At 40.9% G+C, this 25,270-nt stretch overlaps 1 protein-coding gene across 7 annotated transcripts in view; it reads right to left on the bottom strand.

The window, feature by feature from the left end:
- NOS1AP (nitric oxide synthase 1 adaptor protein) overlaps positions 1 to 25,270 on the bottom strand; it is a 295,134-nt gene that overhangs the window by 87,724 nt on the left and 182,140 nt on the right. The window contains exon 1 of one of the 7 annotated variants that reach the window (XM_077156713.1): positions 20,293 to 21,519. The exons of the other annotated variants lie outside the window; for them this stretch is intronic. The gene's annotated coding sequence lies outside the window, so the exon portion shown is untranslated. Of the gene's footprint in view, positions 1 to 20,292; positions 21,520 to 25,270 lie in introns of those variants that run through there. 7 annotated transcript variants of the gene reach the window in all.

Raw genomic sequence — 25,270 nt, 5'->3', positions numbered from 1 at the left:
GGCCTGGGAAGCAGAATGTGGAGTTAGGGCACCCGAGAGCCACGGCCGCCGTGACCTTACTGTGCATCTCACTGACCTGTATTGTTCACTCCTATGAATCCTCAGAAATGCCAGCAGGACAAAGACCAAAGTGGTCACTGGTCCAAATTCTAGAAAATATGTGAAGATCCTCTGGAAGGCTAGGCAGAGAGATTCCCCCCCATCAGTATCAGCATAACCTGTTTTAGAAACAGACATTACTAAAAAGTTGGACAGAAATAAAATCTCCATAAACTGCAAACTACTTAAAAGGAGCCAGAGAAGCTACTTTTCAAAAGAATATTGTCGGGCAGTGCAATGGTAGTTAGTTGGCAGAATTCTCGCCTGCCATGCCAGAGACCTGGGTTGGATTCCCAGTGCCTGCTCATGTTACAAAAAAACATATGTATATATATATATTATATTTAGTATAAAATATATTTATATTTTATATATATATATATATAAGCCGGTGCCCTGATATGGTAAAGGTCTTCCCCAGTTCATCAGTAGGAAAACCAAACCTGGAACTCACATCTTCCAACTCTTAGGCCTTCATGTGACCCAACACTGGCTATATATATATATATATATATATAGCCATTGTTTCATAACAGGTTAGAATTTAAGTGTCTGCCTAGCTCTGCAGCCCAGGGGATCTAACTAATACTCAAGTTCTACATCCCATTTGGAATACCTCATTCAGCAGATACAGTTAAGGAGAAAAGTTGTCCTTTTTTTTTCATTTATGGCATTGTTATGGACCACACTCTTCAGAAATACTATTTTTCTGCCACAGGAGCATATTACGCGGTTCATTACATATCTTCATTGGCATCAAGAACTACCTTAGGCAAAGTCAACGTGTCTTGAGTACATATGTACTATTTTTCAAGTATAGATACTATGTAACAATTAAAACACAAATTCTTATAGACACATCACTGCTATTTTTTATCATCCATTTTCTCAATCAAAGGTAGTTAAAAGCACAACTATTACACTGGGAGGGAATTCTGCTGGATGGTAAGTAACAGGTGTTCATATATTGTTTTTTATACATTTTTTATGTTTGGAATATTTCTTCAGAAAAAAAATTTTTTAGAAGAATCCTTGTGTTTAAAATGTCTGGGACCACAAATTTTGACAGAGCTTGTCATCTGCTGGATGAAGAAGCCACTGCCCTGATACGGTAAAGGTCTTCCCCAGTCCATCAGCAGGAAAACCAAACCTGGAACTCACATCTTCCAACTCTTAGGTCTTCATATGACCCAACACTGGCCCAGGATCTTGGCTCCAAGAAATTAAATTATTCCTTCACTCCTGTATTCATTCAACACACATGTAATAAGCTGGCAACCCCCAATTTAATCACAAGAAGCAAGAAGAGGGAGAACTTATTGGAAATTAACTTCATAGGACCAGGAACATTCCCGGGCTCCTCAATGGAAAGCCTACAATCTCCTCTCCAAAATCTTTCCCACCCTAATCGCACAGTCTTCCCTCATTTCCTTTGTCGCCTCCTACCCTGTTCACAAACAAGGCAATGACCTGGAGAGGACAAAAGAAAAAAGCCAATAAGGTCAGAAAAAATGGTAAAGGGGCTTTTGCATCTAAGGAGGCTCTGGGACGGGAACTAGCCAAGTTCACTGCTGTTTAGAGCTTTGAGAAGGTGGGAAGGAAACGTTTTCACAGAGTCAAGAGACCAGGATGATGGCAGAGGGCAAATTAAACAGGCATGTGGATGGAAGATAGGGGCAGCCTCAAGTACAGACAATTTAGGGCTGTATACTCAGGGGGGCCCCGAGCACTTGTGCTCCCCGTAGTGGGGAGGCAAGACAGGCCCTGGAACACAGCCATCACTTTTCTGACAGGCAGCATGTTGACACGTTACAGGGAGCTGAAAAATGACCAAAATGATTAAGGGGCCTGAAGGGGTCATTTATGAAGCAAGATAAGTACCGCTACTAGTAATAATTCATTGCTTTTCAGGTTGCTTTTCCTCTATTATCTCTCAGAGCAACGTCAGCGTGAGTTCTAGAACCTTTTAAATTATTTTTAGTGAAAACAGAAGCAGAGGTGGGTGTCAAACTAAAAATAAAGTAAAGTAAACCCAACTCTGGTCAATTCTACTCTAAAACCTAGCCTAGACCCTACTCTGAAATGCTAACATAGTGCAGAATGCATTGTGCAAGTAGGAAGACAAAAGACATTAAAATCATCTTCCAGAGGGGGAAAAATAGTTTAAATAGTATGATTCATAGCTACACCTCCACCCACACACTCTCGACTAGAAGGAATAAAAAGTCTGCCAGTATTTCGTAGAGTCATGAATCAAGGAATCTGAGTTTTCTTCTTCTAATCCTCAAAATCGGTCATGAGACAAACGACGTGTCCTTCTGTCTGTCTAGGGCCCACTTTACCTCTCTTTAGAAGAGGGTGGTCAGTCATATTTTGTGACCTCCTTGTGTTTCTCCGTCATCCACCACAACCTTGTGAAGTGGAGTGAAATCATTTACGTGAAGCCTTATGAAGTCATCTGAGAACGAACAGTAACATGACTTCACATCACGCATCTGCACTTTGGTTGCGCGGCCTTGAGCAAACCACTAACTTTTACGGCAATCCCCCTTATTTTCTGTGGAATGAGGGTGTTGGACTAGATTATATCTGAGACCCTTCCCAGCTGTAAATGTGACTCGATATGATACTAACCTTCAAAGCCCTCATAGGAACTAAACGGGTAGACACACTTGGAGGATGGTAAGGGAAAAGTTCCAGTGACAAGCAAATGAAGGAAATGCTAAGCTGATCCCAGAAAGAAAGGAACAGGATGGAAGATAGGAAGGATGTAAACAGATAGGGAGAGTTCTGAAATGGGAAATAAATTGCTAGAGTTTTACACAGAAAGCAGTAGAAGTTACAGGCTTAAGGGTTTTGAAGAGTTAAGAACAGAAGGGTAGAGGTTTAACATAATCTTGATACCACCACTGAGGATTCAGAAAGGAGCACGAATGGAAATGGGAAACCCAGAAATGGGAATAACCAAGACCATATCAAACATTAGAATAAATGTATACAGGATGAAATCACTGTATACACTGAGAAGCAGGACAAGGAAGTGGTCTCTAAATCCTATGCCTGGGAAAAATAGCACTGCATTCATTAGTAGTGACAGCACAGATGAGTACATACTGGAAAAAGTTTACCTTCCATCAGACTATCAGGGAAGCAGTGACAGAAGGTAATTTAGAGAGCATGTGGTCATTCGTTTGATAGTCCTCTCCCAAGTCTTTGATGCACTGAATTTTCCCCCCTAAATTTAGAGTGAAGATTAGACCTCTCATCTTGATGAGAAAGACTTGATGAGTAGACTGGAAAACCTGTACATACATTCAAGTCATAAAAGTTCTTGGTTTAAGGGGGTGAACAAAGGAAGAAATAATGGTAGATAGAAGAGATGGCTCCTTTGAATGTTGAGGGTATGATGGGAGGTAAGGTGAAGAAAGGAATTCTTAGGAGACTCTGAGGAACCTATTTAGGGAGGAGGAAGAAAATAAAAAAAATTATATGTAGGAGCCTTTCTTAGAAGTAACAGTGTCATCTCTGTCAAGTGATCATTCAACTTCTAACAGAGCACTGAGGGCTCTGTCTGAAAGGTAGTTTCTTATAATGAAAGTGAAATCTGCTCACAAAAGTTTCCACTTACGTGATTCTCTAAACCAGTGCTTCTCAAACTTTAATGTTCATATGAAACACCTGGAAATCATGTTCCATTGCAGCTTCTGCAAGTCTGGGGAGGGGTGAGGAGTCTGTATTTCTCACAAGGTCCCAGATGATGCTGACCCCACTGGTCCAGGAACACGCTTCGAGTAGTAAGAGAGCCAGGGTACAAAGTCCAAAAGGTACCTGGGTATGTTACTTGTCTGAAGTGCTGATCTCTAAGGTTTTTCTCAGTGCTAAATTCTATGGTTCTTACCACATGTACATGTTAATATTCTGGTTACATAAAAATTAAGACAAAGTACTTCTCAGGAATAACCATCTTTTTATGGGCAAAAATAAAATTAATATACAATTGATAAAAATACAGGATCCAGAGCAAAAGTTCCCAGGATGGAGAGACAATTGTTTCAAAACATAATCATTTCCTACTGTCAGTAGGTGGCAATATTTCCTTGGGGTCTAAGGGGTCACAAAGTAGAACTCATAAGAGTTCTTGGTTTAAGGGGGCGAACAAAGAAGAAATTACGGTAGGTAGAAGAGATGGCTCCTTTGAATGTTGAGGGTATGATGGGAGGTACGGTGAAGAAAGAATTTTAGGAGACTCTGTACAACCTTGGCTGTACACTGAAACTGTCTAGGAAACAACAACAAAAAAAATGTCTGTGTTCTAATCCCAGAAATTTTGATTTAACTGGTCTCAGGTATAGCCCGGGCACTGGTATTTTTAAAAGCTCCTCAGATGATGTTAATGTGCAGCTAAGGCCAAGGACCACCAAGGTAGGGTAAGGTGTGGCAGACACACAGAAACCAAGAGGCAAGGAGGGGTAAGAGGTACAGAATAAATGCTGATCATCACATCACTCCTAGCTCCCTAAGTCATTCCCCTCCCCACTATCCCAAACTGGCTCTGATGTATCATACAAGCGCCATCACATCTTCCCTTTCAAGTCCATCAACATTAGGTTACTCTAAGGCTGCAACAGATTTTAATTCCCCCAAATTCTTATGACAACAAATAATTCCGGGTAAAACAACATCAGGATGATATGTGTAGTGGTATCCTTTGTCTTCTATAGGATTCATTTCTAATCACAACAAAGTGCTCTATCCCAAATCACCCTAGCTCCACCCTCAACTTCAGGGGAGGGCAAACTATTTCTGTTAAGGGGAAGGTAGTAAGCAGTTTAGGCTATGTGAGCCACAAAGTCTCTGTAGCAACTATTCAACTCTGTCAATGTGGCATGAAAGCAGCCAAGATGTGGCTATGTTTTAATAGAACTTGATTTATAAAAACACGCAATGGATTGGATTTGACCCAAGCCATAATTTGCCACCCCCTGCTTTAACTCCATCCAAGAATCTTCTGAATTTTCCTTCTCTCTCCCCCCATGACATCATATGCATTTACCAAGCATCACTGTGATAACCTCAGTGCAGGAACGAGACCACTGCATGAAGACTGGAAAACTAGGAAGGCCAATGAAATTTCAACACAGCCAAATATAGTGACTAATCAGAAATGAACCAGGTGGAAGAAGAAACACTTACAAATGGCTGCAAAATCAAGAGATAGATTACTGACATGGAACTAATCCTGGAATTTTTTTTTCCCAGGAAGTAACAGTCTGTGATGTGAGGGAGATTTTCATCACCCTTGATAAAAATCTAAAGTCAAACTTGTCAGATATAAGGATGAACTAATGAGCACAGATGTGACCACACTAGGCTGGGATTCCCCTGGTGGGTACACTCAGCGTCACTGGTGGTTCAAAGAGACTCTCAATGACGGCTACGATGTTAGCCCAGGGCACAGCAAGGACTGTACATGGGTGGCCATGAAGTGGAGATGGGAGTTCTCCCAGCCTAGCCCCTCCTCAGTAAGGTGGGAGCTCCAGAGATGGGCACAGAGGATCCTCAGGACTCCAGCCTCTCATTGAGTAGATCTACTCCAGTATGTGGGGAAAGGTCCCTGAGTCCTTACAATGCTCCTCTATGGTCTATGCAGCTGTAGGGGTTCTTGGGGAAAAAATCCAGTTCAATCTAGATCTTCATCAAAACCCTTGGGCTAAGGTTCCAGTACCAGCTAAGGGGGAGTTATACACCAACATACTTCTCCACTGAGTGCAGCTATCTAACCTGGATAGAATGCATGCATCAGCCACTGGAGGACACCGTAAAGGAAGTAGTAGAAGGAAGGTTGGAGAAGAAAATCAGGATCTGAAGTACAGCTAAACTGAAAACAGAAAATTACAAATGTTGTAGAGGATGTGGAGAAATAGGACCACTCATTCATCACTGGTGACAATGTAAAATGGTGCAGATGCTGTGGAAGACAGTTTGGCAGTTCCTGAGAAAGCTAAGTATAGAATTACCACATGACCCAGCAATCTGGCTACTAGGTATACACCCAAAAGAACTGAAAGCAGGAGGGACTCAAACAGATATTTGAAAACTGATGTTCATAGCGGCATTATTCACAATTGCCAATGGATGGATGCAACCCAAGTGTCCGTCAATGGATGAATAGATAAACAAAATGTAGCACATGCATACAATGGAATATTAGTCAGCATTAAAAAGGAATGGAGTTCTGGTTTATGCAATAACATGGATGAACCTTGAAGATGTTATATTGAGTGAAATAAGGCAGACATAACAGAATACTGTATGACCTTACTGATACAAAGTCATTTGAATAAGCAAAAATATAGATTTAGAATCTAGAATATAGGTTATTAGGCACTGGGCTGGGGTTAGGGAATGGGGAGTTAATACTTAGTTTGTAGAGAATTTCTATTTAGGTTGATTGTAAAGTTCTGGAAATGGATAGTGGTGATGGTAGTATAATATCGTGAGTGTAATTAAGAGCACTGAATTAAATATGTGAATGTGGTTAAAAGGGGAAATTTTAGATCATATATCATTAGGAGAAATATTAATAAAGCACAGAACTGTACAACACAGTGAACCCAATTGTAAATGATGGACTATAATTAATAATACAGTTATTAAAATGTTCTTTCATAAATTATAACAAATGTACCACACTAATGCAAGGTGTAAATAATAAAGTGGTATATGGGGAAAAATACTCCCTGATGTAAACTATGGACTATAGTTAATAGCATAATTATAATATTTTTCATCAATTGCAACAAAGGTATCACACACTAAGGAAAAATGTTAATAATAAGGTGGGGTATCTGGTAAGACTGTATTTTTTACCTTATTTTATGTAAAACCACAATTTATCTAATTACAATTTTTTTTTAAATAGTGCTGAAACAATTGGACTTTCAAAACTTTTAGGAAAAGGTCTTCATGACCCAGGGTTATATATAACTCTTAGACATGACACCAAAAGCATTATCCATGAAAGAAGAAAAATAAAAATTGTACTACATCAATATTACAAATGTTTGTCTCTGTGAAAAAATGTCAAGAGAACAAAATGACAGGTTTGAGACTGGGAGAAAATATTTTCAAATTACATATCCAAGAAAAGACATGTGTCTAGGATATATAAAGAACTCTCAACACTTATCAATAAAAAGTAACATCATAAAAAGACAGTAACACAAGTAAAAAAAAATGGAGGAAAGACTGGAACAGGTATTTCACCAAAAAGGACATACAAAAGGCAAATAAGCACATGACAAAATGTTCAACATCATTAGCCATTAGGGAAAAGTAAATTGAAACCACAACAAAATACAATCACATATGTACTAAAATAGCTAACAAAAAAAATACTGACAATACCAGCATTGGCGATGATGTAGAGCAACGGGACTTCTCGTACATTGCTGGTGGGAGTGTGAAATGGGGCAGCCACTCTGGGAAACTTCTTGGCAGATTCTTATGTGTATGATAACATATGCCTACCACACAGCACAGCGATCCCTCACGTGGGTACGTAACCTAGAGAAATGAGCATACCTGTTCCCAAGAAACTTGTATGTGAATGTTTAACAGCTCAGTTCAGGATGACACCAAGCAGAAAGAACCCAAATGTCCTTCGGTGGGTGAAGGGATAAACCGTGTACATCTACAGTGGAAAACTACTCAAGAACAGAAAGTAATGAGCTACAGACTCCCACACCTAGAAAGTATCTCAAAGATATTGTGCTGAATTAAAAGAGCCAGTCTCAAAAGGTCACACACTATAGGACTCCAATTACATGACATTCTCAAAAAGACAAAATGAGAGCGATGAGGAATAGATCAGTAGTTGCCAAGGATTAGGGGTAGAGAGAGGGTATGATTGCGAAGGGACAGCACCAGGATGGGTTTAAGGCTGACGGAACATTTCTCTCTCCTGATTGGGGTGGTGGTTACATGTACCTTTTCATAGGTTCAGATTCATAAAACCACAAAGACAATTTTAGACTGTGTTAAGTTAAAAAATAAGATTGAAATAAAAATCCCTTGGGCTGGATGAAACATCAGGATGGGGGATGCTCCCTCCTTCTCAGGAATCCCGACAATCCAGGCTTAGTACAGACCAGGGAGAAGTGCCCTCCCACCAGGGTGCAAACTAAAGTGACCCAGTGGATACTCTCCCCCCAGGCCCAAGGGCAGGGGCTTCAAGAGTTACTCTACACACAGGCCAGGAGAACCTATACCAGCCTTAAGGCTCTGGAGAAGTGTCCCCTGGCCACAGGACCCCCTGCAGTCTACACAGAGACACAGGATCCTCTGCAGTCTACACAGAGACACAGGACCCCCCCCCCCCCCCAGTCTACACAGAGCCACAGGATCCCCTGCAGTCTACACAGAGCCACAGGACCCCCTGCAGTCTACACAGAGCCACAGGATCCCCTGCAGTCTACACAGAGCCACAGGATCCCCTGCAGTCTACACAGAGCCACAGGACCCCCTCCAGTCTACACAGAGCCACAGGATCCCCTGCAGTCTACACAGAGACACAGGATCCTCTGCAGTCTACACAGAGACACCGGACCACCCCCCCCCCCCAGTCTACACAGAGCCACAGGACCCACTCCAGTCTACACAGAGCCACAGGATCCCCTGCAGTCTACACAGAGCCACAGGATCCCCTGCAGTCTACACAGAGCCACAGGATCCCCCCACCCAAGTCTACACAGAGCCACAGGACTCCCTCCAGTCTACACAGAGCCTCAGGACCCCCTCCAGTCTACACAGAGCCACAGGACTCCCTCCAGTCTACACAGAGCCACAGGACCCCCTCCAGTCTACACAGAGCCACAGGATCCCCTGCAGTCTACACAGAGCCACAGGATCCCCCCACCCAAGTCTACACAGAGCCACAGGACTCCCTCCAGTCTACACAGAGCCACAGGACCCCCTCCAGTCTACACAGAGCCACAGGACCCCCTGCAGTCTACACAGAGCCACAGGACCCCCTGCAGTCTACACAGCCAGTGTAGACACTAGGAGCAATGGTCACCCTGAAGGTCATCCAAATGCTCCCAAGCCCAGGTCAATAGTTCGGGAACTCTCCCTATGGGAAACCATTCTTCCATGGAGGAATGTTCTATTGTCTTGGGGAGCTGTAATCAGGCCTACCCCTGTCTCAAGGCCCTGAGACTCAGAATCAGAATTCAAAAATTCCAGAGGGCAGAAATAACTTTTCAGCCTAGCTTCCCGGAGCAGGTATCTCACCCTCAGTCTCCATTCCTGTTGGTACACGGCAACACTGAACCACCTACCTTGTTGGTTTCCGAACATCTCTGGCTCCTCACAGAATCCAAAGCAAACAAAGGCTGGGACTCAGACAAAAGACAGGCTAAATAATAAATGCACACCTGAGCTGCCACTGGAGGGGAGGCCCCGTGGGGTAACAGCTGATGAAATCATCTGGTGATGACCAGCTTGAAAGGAAGGGCCAAATCCAGTGTGTTCGAGTTCCCCTCGACCACTGCTACCTAATGTCTCTATTTATGTTGCTGCTCTGTGCATGTCCCTCTCTCCTGGGGCATCAGGTCTGTGCATCAGTCCCTACCCAGGGGCCTCGGAGGACACAGGAAATCCAGGGTTGGCAGCGTCCCCAGCTTCCACCAGCCATTCTTCCTGGAACACATGCTGCAGAATTCCCTTCCTGTTCTCTGCACAGGCTGCAAGTAAGAAAGGACTTATAGGAAATCAAGCATGTCATCGGATGAGAGGAAAGCAGCAAGCTGGCTGGTCCATCTATCGCCGATTCAGGGGCTGAGCTCAGGCCCTTGGGATGGCACACACGTCAGGCTGAACTGCTCTCTCCCTTCCAGAGGCCCCCTGCTGCAGCCCCCTCTCCACCGCAGTCTTATCACTTCTGAGATACTCATTCTAACTCACATTTTATACATTTCAGAGCATTTTCCTACTTATTTTCCTATTTAGCCAGTGCTCACCAACTTGGCCTTCATATATTTCCCCCCTTTCTTCCCACAAATTATTTCAACCATACATTGCTCTTTAGTCTGAAAAAATAAATAAACATTCTAGCTTCACTGGCCACCTGCACGTTCTCCTGAGTATGATGGGGAAAGGGGTACAAAAACTGTACCCCGCGGTCATCTCAATCTTTCTGAAACACTGGATCACAGGTCCCTGGTCAGGAACTTTCTATAGCACTCTACTAATTGAAGAAGAAAATAAAAACTGATATTCAAGACTTTCTACCAACTGACTCAACACTGCCTGTTTTCCTCACCCCACCAAGCTGCTCCCCATATCGTGGATTCTGTGTTTCTCAGAGCCTTGTGTTTGGTCAAAGTGTCTCAAAGACAACCATGCGGCAGAGGTGTGCAACCATCCCATTCTGCTTCATCCGAAGAAGCTACAGTTCCAACCTTTAGTGTGTTGGGATCCGTGCTAGTTCGAAAATGTTATGTACCCCAGAAAAGCCATGTTCTCTAAATCTGCATTCGCTATTATTCAGGGTAGAACCCTGGCATTAGATTTTTCTACCCAACTGTGGTAGTGACATTTTGGTTAGATGGAGATGTGACTCCACCCATGTAAGGTGGGTCTTGATTAATTTACTGATTCCTTTAAAAGCAGAAACACTTTGGAGAGAGAGCCAGAGCTGACAGAGCCAATAGGAGACCCAGATGTTTGGAGATGCAGAAAGAAAACACCCCCAGGGAAGCTGTTTGAAACCAAAGGACCAGCAGATGTCAGCCATGTGCCTTCCCAGCTGACAGAGGGGTTCCGGACTCATCAGCCTTTCTTGAGGTCAAGGTATCTTTCTCTGAAAGCCTTAGTTTGGACATTTTTATGGCGTTGGAACTGTCAATTTGCAACTTAATAAATCCCCTTTATAAAAGCCATTCTATTTCTGGGATATCGCATTCCGGCAACATTCACAAACCGAAACAAGGTCCCATTTAATCTTTTTGTGGGAGACTGGCTCATTCCCCCACAAAGACACATTTGAGTTCCAACCCCTGGCCCTGTGGGTATAAACTCATTGGTCAAAAGGATTTTCAAAGATGGTAAGGCCAAACTAAACTAGGGTGGGCCTTAATCCAACATGTCAAAAGTCCTTACCAGCAAAGGAAACAGAGACGCAGTCGGTCCATCCATAGCAGCCCCGGGAGGAGACAGTAAAGGACAGATCACCATGTGACAAAGGACTGCCAGCAAGCCACTACCCCAGCACCACTAACTCAGGAGAGGGTCTAATCCTTGCTGAGCCCTTGCTTTTGGATGTGTGGCCTCCAGAACTAATAAATTCCTGTGGTTTGAGCCAACCAGTTTGTGGTATTTGGTTATAGTGGCCCTGACAAATTGAGACAACTTTGTTCAACAAGAGTCCCTAGCCTGAAAAAGAAAAGTCTGAAAATCAATGACCCATATAAAATACTATGTTGCAATTAAACTGATTTATTCACTGAATATCCTACAGATACTTGCATTTTTTTCAGGTCTGCATTTTTACTTAGGCAACTACTGTCTTACAATTTCTCACTCAGTCCCTTAATGTTTCCAAAATATTCCTATAAGTTCCCCGTCAAATATCTCTTGATAAAAAAATCTCCCCTGGAGGGTTTTCTTCCAAACTGCTCTGGCCATGAGCACTCAGGGACAGATTTCATAATAATGCTATATATAAAATATATCTCCTACTGTTATCTAACACTTAACTTTGAACACCGTCTTTCTCATCTTCTCAACCAGAATGTAAGAACTTTAAAGGCGGACGATATATAGGTTCAGCTTTATGTCCTCTTTCAGCACCTCCTGTCGGATTTTCAGCCTACTATAAGCATGGGATCTAACAATGGTGAAAGTAATGCTGACTGCTAGGTTGAAACTATGAGGAGGGAAGCAAGAAAAGCAAAGCATTAAAAAGGCTAACGGTAAAGTGAAACAAATGTACAAATAATTATATAATACCAGGCTTGCAAACAGGACCCCACAGTGCCCCATGGCTAGAGGCAGACATCAGGTCCTGGGGAAGGTTCCGGGCAGGGGCCGAGGCGGTGGGAGACGTACCACCAGTGGGTGGGCTTCTGGGATCGCTGCCATTTAGTTTTGGAGGAAGACAGTTCTCTAAATATGGCCAATGTTCTCCTTCAGTATATTTTCCTAAAAAAATATTTGGTTATTCTAACAGCTATTATAAAAGCATGTAGCCTCATAAGATCTCAGAACAGAAAGGGTCCTTATAATATTATCATCTGCAGGTTTAACTCTCGGCCCAATACTCTGATAAGTTATTTCAGTTTAGAGACCATAGACTCTGACTATTTGGCCTATTTCTCTTTTCCTAAGAGCGTAACTTCTAGGAAATCAGGCTACAGAGTGGACTATAGGTGTTCACTTTCTTACTTTTTCAAAAGAAAACTGAAAAAGAAAAAAGAGCTATAGCCCTTGGAAAATTATCTCTAATGGTCATCTTGATTTGTAACAATCACCACATTCTAAGCCCAGATCAAAGAATTTTCTGTGACTAAGTACCAAAATAATACATCATGTTAGCAACTTATTGGCTTGGAATAATTGTGCCAAAAAGAAAACCATTTTTCTCCAGGCTAAAAGGAGCTTCTAAATTCATTTTATTTTTTCCCTAAACTTTTTTGATCAGGAAGATAGTTGCAACCAATTACATTCACATCACTGGAAAATGAGCACTGTCTCTTAAAAACAATGTGTTTATCATCCATTCCAGATCCCAAAACGTCATCTATTAGCCTTTTCTTAAAATGTTTAAAATTACTGCTCAAAAAGGTAGAAGGAAAGTGCCTCATTCAACATCTCTGTATCTCTACCTTGCTCTCTAGTCACTACAAAGAATAAAAGGAAATACAATTTTAAAATGGGGACATTATATTTGATAATAGATAATTAAGGTAACAAGGAGCTGCAGGAGTATTTTACGATGAGAAACTGGCTGCAAGAAAACCAGCAGTTTCCAAACTCAATGAACTTAAAAGACGGAAATTTTTCTTCCTCTGCTAATACATTATGGTTCCTTTGAAGGTGGAAAAGGGCAACTCTGAAGTACAGCTACTTTTGGAGAAGGAATTATAGAACTGCAAAACTAAAATGATAGGACGGAATTGGGCAACGTATCTCAGGGCCAGTAACAAATGCATCCCATTGGTAAAACAGGGGCTGACTCAGACAAGCACTGGGCTTGGTACTACGGCTCGGGGTGGGGGTCGGAGGCTGGGCAGAATTATACTATATTTTGGGTGATTTGGTTTTCAGTACAAAAATGGTCACTACTTCCTCTCACCCCCACAAAAAAACTCTCACCATCTCTTCTAAGGCTTAATCCCTAGGACTCAGTACTAACCCCAGATACCACATCTTGTGATCAATTAGAAGAAGTGAGGTGGGAATGCAGAGGAGAGTGGAAGACTTGATCCGTGCTATTAATTGAAAACAGAGTGGGCATTCAATGGCTATTGTTCAGATGGATGGGTGAATATAAGAGGGAGGGAATCATGGTTTCATCCAATATAGAGGATGCTTTCTATCTATGAAGGTCTAATAATATTGGTGATAATGTTTTACTTTATGTATAGACTTTAAAATGACATTGACAATCACATGTAAACTATCACTAGTCTCTGAGTTAAAATCATCACCATCATCTCCTAATTATATATGAAGAGATCCAAGAGTGCCACTTTATAAGTTGCTTGCACAGATTTCACCTTTCCTGTAATGCTTATCTTACATAAACCTTCTCTCTGAAGATCAATACAAGAAACAGATTCTCTATTCACTCTTCAATGCCCAATGATTTCTTAGGCCACCCCTAACAGGGCTTACTTGTCTGAATTGTCTATGTATAGCTGAAAACATGGATAAGATTACCTAGGGAGAGAATAAAGGGGGAAAAATATAAAGAACCTGGACTTGCACCATGGTGAATGCCGATATTTAGAACTGTGGTTTCATAGAGAGGAGGATGCTCCTCTCTATGAAACCACAGGAAACTGCCATTTTGCAAGCCACAATGGTTGTCTACCAGCAGTGTCACGTGATTCGGACTAACAGAAGAGATAGTCACAAAAGGACAAAAATCACAAGGGCATGACATATTGTGAAAGCCAAAAAATTTAAAGAAGGCAGTGAGGAAACTGTTCCTGAGAAGCTGAGGGGGATGGCTGAAAAACATCCAAAGGGTTTGGAGAGAGTGATCACTGGTTACTATAACAAGAATTATTCTGGTAAAACGATGGGCTGGAGGACAGTTTAGGAGAAGAGGGAGGTGAGAAAATGAAGTGTGGGCGGCAACTAAGCAATTCTTTTGAAAATCGCACAAGACAGTATTTCTAAAGAGATAAAACTAGTGTCTAGCTTATTTAAAGCTTCAATAAATGGGTTAAATGTCGATTTTTAAGTTGTTATTCAGATTAATGGCAACCTTAAACCTCATTTTAAACAGTGTTTGCATTTAGCAGGTACTCAATAAATATTGTGGCTGTGATGATAACTGTCAAGTAGAAAGAAAGAGATGCTAAGTCATCCTAAATAATTCGCAATTAAAAGTAGCTATAAATTCCTGGTGAACTAGATGCCCTATTTTCCCTTCATAAAAATACAAGAAAATCTAAATCTGAATTCTGTGTTCTTCATTCCTTCATGCTATGAATTAATAAAATTTTCCCATTAGAATATGCTAGATCACTGTCATGATGAAAAAGATAAGCCTCTTCGAAACAAAACAAAGTTTGAACTAAAAGGGAAATGGTTATACTCTGTGCTATGATTCACCAATTGTGAAATTCAGTGAGGACATTTATGAGAACTTCCAGGCTGCTACAACCACGAGCATCTGAGAACAAAGCTGAGCTTCTTAGGACCAGGATCTCTTTGCTATGGTCTTTAAGAGAATGAGGGCTTCTGGAATATCCCGGAAAGCATTAACACCACAGGTTTGGTGTTTCCTATTTTATATTTATGGTAATGCTTCTCTCATCCACAGATCAAAATTTTCTGCTTCAAAGACCAAATACCCAGCCAACATGCAGGACAGAAAGCAAAGATGACGTTAAAAATCAAACAGTTTTCACAGTCCCTGCAGGGGCTTCTCTCAAAGAAAAATCAATTCAAGGACAATTTATGCCTTTTGCTTTACCTAGGACGCTCTTTGCCTGTCTACGGTTCTCTTTATCAGATAATACCCTCCTTCTCCCCTAACCACACACTCACCCTGTAAAGTCTTTATCAATGTAGATTCATTCTGGATCCCTAAAAATAACACAGCTGCCCCTTCCTATGGCTCTTTGTATACAATTTGATTTTAGCACCTAACACAATAGATTGCAATGATGTTTTTATCTGGCATTTCCCAACTCCATCTCCCAAATGGACTGAGATGTGGGGACATGCTATGCCTTATTTTCATTCTGAACACCTGACACATAACTGATAACACACGCTTGGTGGACAGATGGTATAATTCCATCACATTTAGTCATCTGATTTGATGCTGTAAATTAGGAGGGATACAGCCAAGAAGTGGTATATTAGTTTCCTACTGCTGCTGTAACAAATTACAACAAATTCAGTAGCGTGAAAACTACATACACTTAATTACCTTGCCATTCTACAGCCTGGAAATGTAACATGGGTCTGCAGGGCAGCTTTCCATAAGGAGGTTCTAGGGGCAAATCATCTCCTTGCCTTTTCAGCTTCTAGAGGCCAACCACAGTTCTTGGCTTGTGGCCCCTTCTTCCATCATCAAAGCCAGCAGGGTAGCATCTTCCCATACTGTCTCTCCTCGCATCATCACATCACCTTTCTCCCTAACCATCATGCTTCCCTCGTACAAGGACCCTTGTGTTTATACTGGGCCCATTCAGTTAATCCAAGATAGTCTCCTCATTTCAAAACCCTGAACTTAATCAAATTTGCACGGTATCTTTTGCCGTGAAAAGTAACATTAAGAGGTGGACATCTTTTTTTTTTCCTTTTTTCTTTTGGGGGAGTCATTATTCAGTCCATCACAGGCAGGCACACTGGTGGCTACAAAAAGCAATAATAGTGACCTAAAAGCAAGGAACAGGACAGAAAAGGATTGAAAAGTAGAGAAGATCTAAACAAATGAAGTGACCTGTGGTCATAAAGTGGGAACAAAACAGCACTGTGTGGCCTCTTTGGGTGGCAGCACCTCTTCGTTTTGGTGCAAGATTAAAAAACAGAATTCATAATAATAATGACTTAATAAAGAGCATGACAGAAAATGAAACATTTTAATTAAATAATTATTATTTTTAAATACATGATTGATGCTTGGGGGGGGGGGCTTGAGTTACCCTGAAATGTTACTTATATGGAAAATCTCATCCTGTGAAGCCAGACACAGATTTATTCTATCAGAGAGACTTATTTTCATTCAAGTATTCCTCAATCTACATACCCAAGTAAATGCTAACCCTCAAAGCAATTACCTGGGAACTGTATTAGTGGGGTCAGAGCTCTCTGGAAAAAGACAATCAACAGGATATATATATATATATATGGCTGTCAAATGATTGGATGAGGAGACTTCTCTCATTGCTGAAGACAATCTAGTCTCCTTTGCAGACTGTAGTCAGCCACAGATGCAATAAATTGACTAATGACTTAAATCCACAAAATACCCTCACTGTACCGATCAGGCCAGTGCTGGTAAGACCAAACAGTGGACACAATAACCTAGTCAGGTTGACACATGAAATTAACCATCACAGGAATATAATAAGTCCAATAAAATAATTTTGCTTGAAACTTTGAGGAAATCTCCCTTTAAGAAGTTATTCTGAAGCCAATTTATAAACTACACCATTATGAGACTCATTACTTTCTCACCACACCTAATTTTTAAACTGGAATAGTAATAAGGTGAGTAGTCAAGATGGGCAATTGCGACTTAGTTTCAAATGACTTTTAGCCATTAAAAATAAAAATCAAATATCATCGGCCCTCACAGCCACAAGATATGAATGCAGAAAAGTGGAGCACCAAAAAAGTGAAGTTATCACTGAGTTAAGAGCTTAGCCTTTGCAGATGATTTCTTTGACCAGGACCATCCTCTATTGGATATATAAGTTACAGTGTGTTGCTTAATTTGACTCTGATCAGATAGCCACAATTTCTATATATTATTCATCAACTGCCATTTATATTTACAGAACATTTAAATACATACAAGGTAAACAAGACTGTGTATGTCTATTCTATATTAACACCTATATATTATATGCATTACAAAGCTCACATTATATGAAGTTGCAAACCTGATGGTGTATACCAAGTCTTAGAGAAATACCTCCAAGGAATTCCTCATTCCTACAACTGACATTGAGGACATGATTTCACATTTCTCACCTTTCAGATTGTCTTAAAGTCAATCTATAGCCTACGACGAGCTCTGGGATCATTCCTGTAACTACTCGTTGAATAGTGCTTTGAAAACTATTGCTTTTTTCTTTCTTTGCTTTGTATATATTCTATACTATACAACAAAAAAGTTTCAAAAAAATAAAGTCAAACTGTGAAGCAGGATGTATTCACAATCATACACACATGCTTTAAAAAATATACATTCGTTCTGTCTGGGCTGTCTAGAATCACACACAAATCAACTTCTATTTCAGTTGTGATCAAGTTGCAAACAACAGAGTTCCACTAGTAACTTCCTAGGTAAAGCTGGGCTCTATCACTGGCCTTGATATATGGCTCTCTTGGTAGTCACTAAGTCCAATCATTACCATGATATCATTGTTTCCGTAGAAACAATACCACATTTTCAAAGGGAGAAACTAGAAGGATCCTGAAAGAAGAAAAAAACCAGCAATGCAAGTGGAACAAGCAAGCTGTTTGCTAATAAGTTTTATGTTTTTTTTTTTTTAAGGGTATTTTAGTTTCTTAGGAGAAAAATAATTGTAAAGTGCAGATTGGGACGATTACAAATAAATAGGGAATAAATGAAACTAGGAAATAGAGCTGCTAAATATCTTTCTGTAATATAATCTGCTCTACCACGTGTAAGCCAGATTTAAGTTCAAAATTTAAAACAAGACCTGAAACCCTATAACACCCTCATGTTAATGATTCAACACTTTTTGAAACATTTTACACCCTTTTAAAGCCTTTTGACTTTCTGTGTTTACATGCTGTGAACTTAATATAATTGAGAAAAAGTACATTTTAATGATTTTTTTGTGCGTGGGGGGGGCAGTTTAACTAAGAATGAGATATCTCAGATGCACTTAGGTTGCCCAGGAAAATATAAGGTGGAAACCACAGTCATAAATACTGAATGATGGAACTACATTTATGAGACTGTACATATATAATGACAAAATCTATTATATAAAATTTGAACAAAACCTTTTCAAAAGTAATCACAAAAGGGGTGCACAGGCGGTTCAGTGGCAGAATGCTCACCTTACATGGGGGAGACTAGGGTTTGATTCCTGGACCATGAGCCCGACCCCACCCCCCACCCCCAAAAAAAATAAAGTAATCACAAGAATGAAAACTTCGTGGAGAAGAAAATCAGACCCTAGACTCATCCTAAAAGAGTATATCTGCATTGTTAGCAACAGCCCATTGTGCTTATGAAGGAAATCCAGGGCATCCTTTTGGGTGCTCATAATTAACAGTCTGATTTACCACTCCAGAAACATCTCAGGAATGTCTTTCTGGATGTGGGATCATCTTTGACAAGACTGAAAATGATGTCCAAAATCAGCCAGCTCAAAGCAATCCTACAGACAAAAGATGAGAGCACTATAGGAGTGGAGCCTTGGCAAGAGACGACATGAGTTGCAAACATGTGAGCACTTTGTCCAAAGATGAGAATCACACACAAACGGCCATATTGAAGGTCACGGGTTGTCTTTTCAACTTGGCCTGAGCAACAGTGATGCAGAACCTTACCAGAGAGTTTACTAGCTGAGGGAAAGGGTCCTAATGGAATCAACCAAACATCAACCCAAGTGCCATTTCGAACCCCTAATGTCCTCTGCAAACCCAAAGGACTCTTCCTCTGTTACTTACTGTATACATACCCAGCAAAGCACTAGGCTTATACAAACACCTAGATCCCAGTATTTGATGATGATAAATCCTTGAAAGACCCATTTTCTTGATCCTGGTGGTATATTGGTTTTTCAGGCATAGTCACTCTCCTTGCAAACTACAAGGAGGCAGTACCTTAAATAAAGATGGTGCAGAATAAATGCCAGTACCTTTCAGAATATCATCCAATCCTCCAACAGATCAGACCAGCACTACTTTCAGGAGACTTTCACCATATATTTTAGAGGCTTGACCTGTGGGAAAATGTCTAGAGCTAAATGTGAGCCAGTGGAGACAGTACACATAAGTAACTAACCACAAAAGACCGCTAATGTGTCAACGTGGGACACAAACCAAGGTAGGAGAACAGAACTGAGTGGTCAATTCAGTGGAAGAAGAAGGTTACAGATGAGATGGTGGAGGGGCCTGCACTTATGCCCCCCACCCATATTGGCTGTTTTTTAATCAATTCCTCCTAAAACACCACCACCACGCACATTTCACTCATATTCCAGTTGAGAGAAAGAGCTGTAACAAGTCACTCTGTCAAAAGCAGAGCATATAAAACACGATTAGGACATGGTTTCTGCTCTCCAGAGGCTCCCAGACAAGTGAGAAAAGACAGATGGAGAATAATGATGACTCAGAGTTACAAATGCTGCGTGATAAAGTGGAAAGATGAATAGGGGACTTGCCAGGCAGATAAGGCTGGAGGGGAACATGGGGGGCTGGGGGAGATGGGGCAGAAAGAAAATGTGCAGCAGATTTTGGACAGCAATGCAATATCCAGGAAAGCAAATAGTCCCAGACATCTGGAGGACAGGAACACAAGGGAGTCTTCAGAAGTAAGGCTAGAAATTTATCTAGGGGACAGGTCATGGCCATTTTTTAAATAACCAAAGCAAGGCAATAAATCTGGTACATGTGAACAATAGTATTGCTTAAAGGGGGAAACATCCCCTCAAATTTGGATGAAAAAAGAGAAATGTCCATAGCCAGTAAAGAAAATCTGAAGAAACAAAATGGTTAAGTGAGAATATAAAGTCTAGCAACCTGGGGTTAAAATCATTGTGATCCATTCTCTGACATGAAGATGGCAATTTGGGCCTCCAGACCCTGCACACATAACAGATGGCCACCTCTCCATCTACCCTCCATCATCAGCAGAGATGATGTCTTTGACAACATTTATATAGAGACCAGATTTGAACCTGGGTTTCCTAATGTTCAAGAGCTGCCTCCAGCAGTATTCCCTCTTAAAAAAATCACAAACAAGTGTAAATAGAGAAAACCAATAGCTTCCACCGACCTCACAATGCCTTGGCCTTTGGCCAGTTCTAGCCAATCAAAAGGTTTTGCAGCCCATGTCATGAGTGCATGGCCTGAATGGCTGGCTGTATAATAAGCTAAGTTCTTATTCTGGATGCCCCATCTGCCCATTCCATGCTTTCATCTCCTTTCCAGTGTGGCCCTTTCACCTGTAACACCCAAGTCCTATGAGAAGTCCTTGGGAAAGATCCAAATAAAAGTCAATTTCACCTAAGAATAATTTGAGCTAAAAGAGGATGTCCTGTGTTAGGTGCTTAGGAAGGGTTAAATAATTGAAGGGCTGGGAATCATTATGAGACCATTCAAAACAAGTGATTCCTAGAGGAGGAAAACATTCAAAAGCAGCTCTAGCAACCTGAAGCACATGACAAGATGGATGAACCTTGAGGACATAATGCTGAGTGAAATAAGCCAGACACAAAATGATAGATACTATATGACTCCACTTTTATGGCCATAATAAAGGTAAAATCAGAGGCTTATAATACAGAATACAGAGAACTTAGAGATACATAGATGATAGAGATGGGTGAATGGTTAGCTAATGAGGTTGAACTCAAGTGTAAGGGAATAGATAGAAGTAAAGGCAGTTCTCTAGTGGGTCTGGAAGTAATATTGCCATATTGAAGGCGAACATGATTGAAAAGGGTTGTATAGACCTATGTGTCCCACTGATTAACACCAGAAACATAAATAAGTTCTTACAAGAACTATTTAAAAGGTATGATTCGTGTACAATGAGTATTTAAGTCCAGGGTACGGGGGGAAACTGCTGTTGTATGCTATGATTTATGTTATCAGCAAAACATCAGCAGTACCACAGCAACAGCAGGGGTAAATAATGGGGGAAGGGGCAAGAGTTAAGGGGAGGTTTAGATTTCCTATTTGATGAGGGTTTGTTTATTGGCTATCTTTCTCTTGGAAACAATGAAAGTATCTAAAAGTTGAGGTACTGTAGACTTTGGGCATTATATATATTATATTATTATATTATTATTATATTATTAGGCATGATGCCTAATGAGAGCAGGTGGCTGAAGGATGCCCTGACTGAGAAGTAGACTGGTGGACGATGGTGTGTACATATGATCAAATATTGTGCTGCTACAGAAAGGAACAAAGTCACGAGGCACGTAACAATGTGAATGAACAGTGGGACATCGGGGAGGCAACATAAGCCAGAAATGAAAGAACAACTATTGTACGGCCTCCTTTAGAAAATGCATATAAGAAAACAGGAGCCTAGATTGTAAGCTCTTACAGCAGATACATGTTGTCCAGAATGGTAACTATTATTTCTCGATTTTGAGAGGCTGATTTATATATGCATAACCTGGTATTTAGAGATAAGAATAAAGCTGATCAAGTCGGGATTAATGTAATTCAGAACACAGGGGTAAGGAAGACATTGTTTTATATTTTAGAACTATACTTACTCTTTGAGACCAAAGGAAGAAAGATTTAGTTTGTTCAGAAACTAAATTTTCTATAGCCCATAATCTACCTCAACCTGTCGGGACTGCTCATTTGAACAATCGAAACACAGAGAGCCCAGAATAAGAATGAAAGCCTTTAATCCTGTATAGCTTAATGTAATACCTGGATATATCTTAGAATATATGAAGCAGATAAACAAAAAGTATTAGCAAAGTCCCTTGAGGGATGGGAGAAAAAATATGGAACTATTAAAATTTACCATCAGGGAAACCCCTGATACTGTGTCAAACATTAGGGACACCCAAATCAATAGGCCAAGCCCTTGATCTTGAGGCTTGCTCTTGTGAAGCTTATGTATATAGTGGAGAAACTTAGCTTATCCATAGGTATGCCTAAGAGTTACTTCTGAAGGACCTCTTTTGTGGCTCAAATGTGGCCTCACTCTCTCTAAGCCCAACTCCATAAGCGTAATCTTTACCCTCACCCCTATGTGGGTCATGACATGCAGGGGTGAGAGTCTCCCTGGCAGCATGGGAGATGACTCCCAGGGATGAGCCTGGCCCTGGCACTGTGGGATCAACAGTCCATCCTGACCAAAAGGAGAAAAGAAGTGTAACTAATAAAGTATCAGTGGCTGAGAGAGTTCAAATAGAGTTGAGAGGCTACTCTGGAGGTCACTCTTTCACAAGCTTCAGTTAGACATCGCTACCTATCATTAACTTGCCAAAACCCAACTGAAACCATTTCAGCCAATCCTAAAGAAAAAGGGCAATATATAAGATTCTATGAAGTTTCTATAAACTAGGGTAACTTTCCAGAAACCTACAACCTCCAGATGGGTCGCTGGACCAGATAAGTCCTGAAACCTAGAGGGCTCAGCCTCTCTAGAACATCAGCTAGTTTCATCTTCCTATCCCATATTATTGACAGTCCCTTCCCACATGAAAAAGTTAGAATTGCTATAGCCCAAATAACCCTATAGAGTGGGATAGAAAGAACAAAGGTGATGGTAAAGTTATATAGAGAAGGAAGGGTTTAACAAATGAATATGATTGCTGAATCATTAAATTGATATTTCTTTTAGTCTCCAGTATCTTAGAGCAGCTAGAAGTAAAAACCTAAAATTGTGATATTGTCACCCATACTAAACTCTGAAATCTGTTCTACAACTAATTGTTGTGCTGTACTTTGAAATCTATTGCTTTTTTGTTTATACGTTATTTTTCACAAAAAAGAAAAAAAAGTCAATTGAGATGATAAAAAAAATATTTATTCCTCCTACCCTCATATGTTCTGGAGCAGCTAGAAGGAAAAATCTGAGATGATGGTATGGTACCCCATGACAAACTCTGGGATCTGTCCTGTAACTACTTGTCTGAAGAGAGTTCTGAAAACTCTTGCTGTTTTCTTTCTTTGCTTTGTATATATATTACACAATGAAAAAAGTTAAAAAAAAAAAAAATCAACTGTAGGTACTTGCTGTAGATGACAGAGCAAGACCAGATGTATGAGACTGTAAAACCCCATGAGAAATGACTTTTGTATCATCTACCACTCTGTTCTTAAGAGACAGGAGATGCAGTTATCCCTCATAACAAGCCATGCGTGTCCAAGTGTGTCTAAGAGAGGAGGAAGGAAAACAAAGAAGCTGAAGAAGTGAGAGCAAATGTAACAGGGTAAGATGAGTGATGCGGACGTTCAAGGGCAGGCCAGAAGGGAAACGATAAATCAAACAGCGTCCACAATCAGGGTAGGCTTTCACCAACAACTGAAAATCCCAAGGACTCACAGGAGTGAAAATATTATAGAGAGCTTTTGGAAGCTCAGAAAAAATCCATTAGAAGAATTAGTTCAGCCCAGACACCAAGGTAAGGAAAACAGCTGGAGGAATGTTTACTGACACATCAGCTGTCAGCAGAGCAAAAAAAATTATTCAGATGTTCTGCCGGAACGCCAGCTGTATTCTCATAGGTAGGACAAATAGTATACAGGTGATGCTATTTATCCCTTGTCTCCTTACCTCTATTGCAACTTACCCAATTTTTATTGACCGCACTAGTAAACTTTAAAACCAGGGCTAGCTTGCTTATCCAAGAAATAATCACTGGCAGTATTTGTTTTTCAATGTTTTCAATCTGTGTGAGGCCATATGCATGTGGCGAGTTCAACATGCTACAGAGGCCATTCTGCAAAGAATCCATTTGACCTTGCTTGTTACAGGGTCACAGATTACAGCTTTCACCTTGGTTGGGGCTTCTGCCCTAATCAGCACTTTATACACATCAGCAGAAGGTCACAAGAAGGGAAATCAGAGAATGTGGAAAGCTCAGAGAAATTTATTACCTATCCAGTTAAAAAAAAAAAATCTTCATCAGCAAATAACCACATCTGAAATCCCTCTCCAGGGCCAGCCACCCAGGTCTCAGCATGGAGCAGTGAAAGGAGCTCTTGAATGAGAGACAAGAGGACAGTCTGGGAAGGAGGAGCAGAAATGACTTCGGTTTTGGCCAGAGCCAGGTGGACCAGGCAAGTGTGGAAAAGATGCTGATCACAGCTTCCTGAGAAAGATCCACTGCAACTAAAAGCTCCCAGGAAGAAAAGAAAAAAGAAAGCACATAACACACAACCAGTCTATAACACAAACTCTGGGAGCCACCTCAAAATGAAATGCTTCACAAGGTCATCTTTGAGACCTTCCAAGTACTTTTGAATTCCCTGACAGATGCTAAATAACCCTCCTGATTCCCCAGCCTCAAGGGAGATGTAAATGTGTTTAACTAATGAGCACATTCACTGTACTATTTCTAGAACTCTAACCGTTTTTTTAGAGGGCCTTTTGAAAAAAAAAAAGGCATTTTGATAACATCACAGACTATCTGAACTGAAATGGACCTCAAAAAGCCTCCTTAGAGAGGAAGTAGGAAGAGTGGTAAGAATACAGGCTTGGGAGAACCATCTAGATTCAAATCCCAGATCTGACATTCACTAACTGCATGAGACCCGACAATTTACGTAAGCCATCTAAGCCTCAGTCTCTTTATCTGCAAAAGTAGGCAAACACCACTTACACCAATGATTGTGTCAGTAAATATCCTGCCCTCTTCCCAGTTTATAGAATAGTCTGTAATATACCACAAAACACTGTAGTAGTCGATAATTTCTAGACAGAATCCTCTGGTCCCTTCCCCTTTGTACCCACTCTCCAACCCCGGCCACCGCTGAAAACATGTTGAGGTGGACTATCGAGGCCTCCTTTACCTTAAAT

Source organism: Tamandua tetradactyla, chromosome 4 (genome assembly GCF_023851605.1).
Source record: "Tamandua tetradactyla isolate mTamTet1 chromosome 4, mTamTet1.pri, whole genome shotgun sequence".
Classification (NCBI taxonomy): Eukaryota; Metazoa; Chordata; class Mammalia; order Pilosa; family Myrmecophagidae; genus Tamandua; species Tamandua tetradactyla.
Note: the sequence above shows the minus strand (reverse complement) of the source record. Positions and strands in the feature narration are given on the sequence as shown.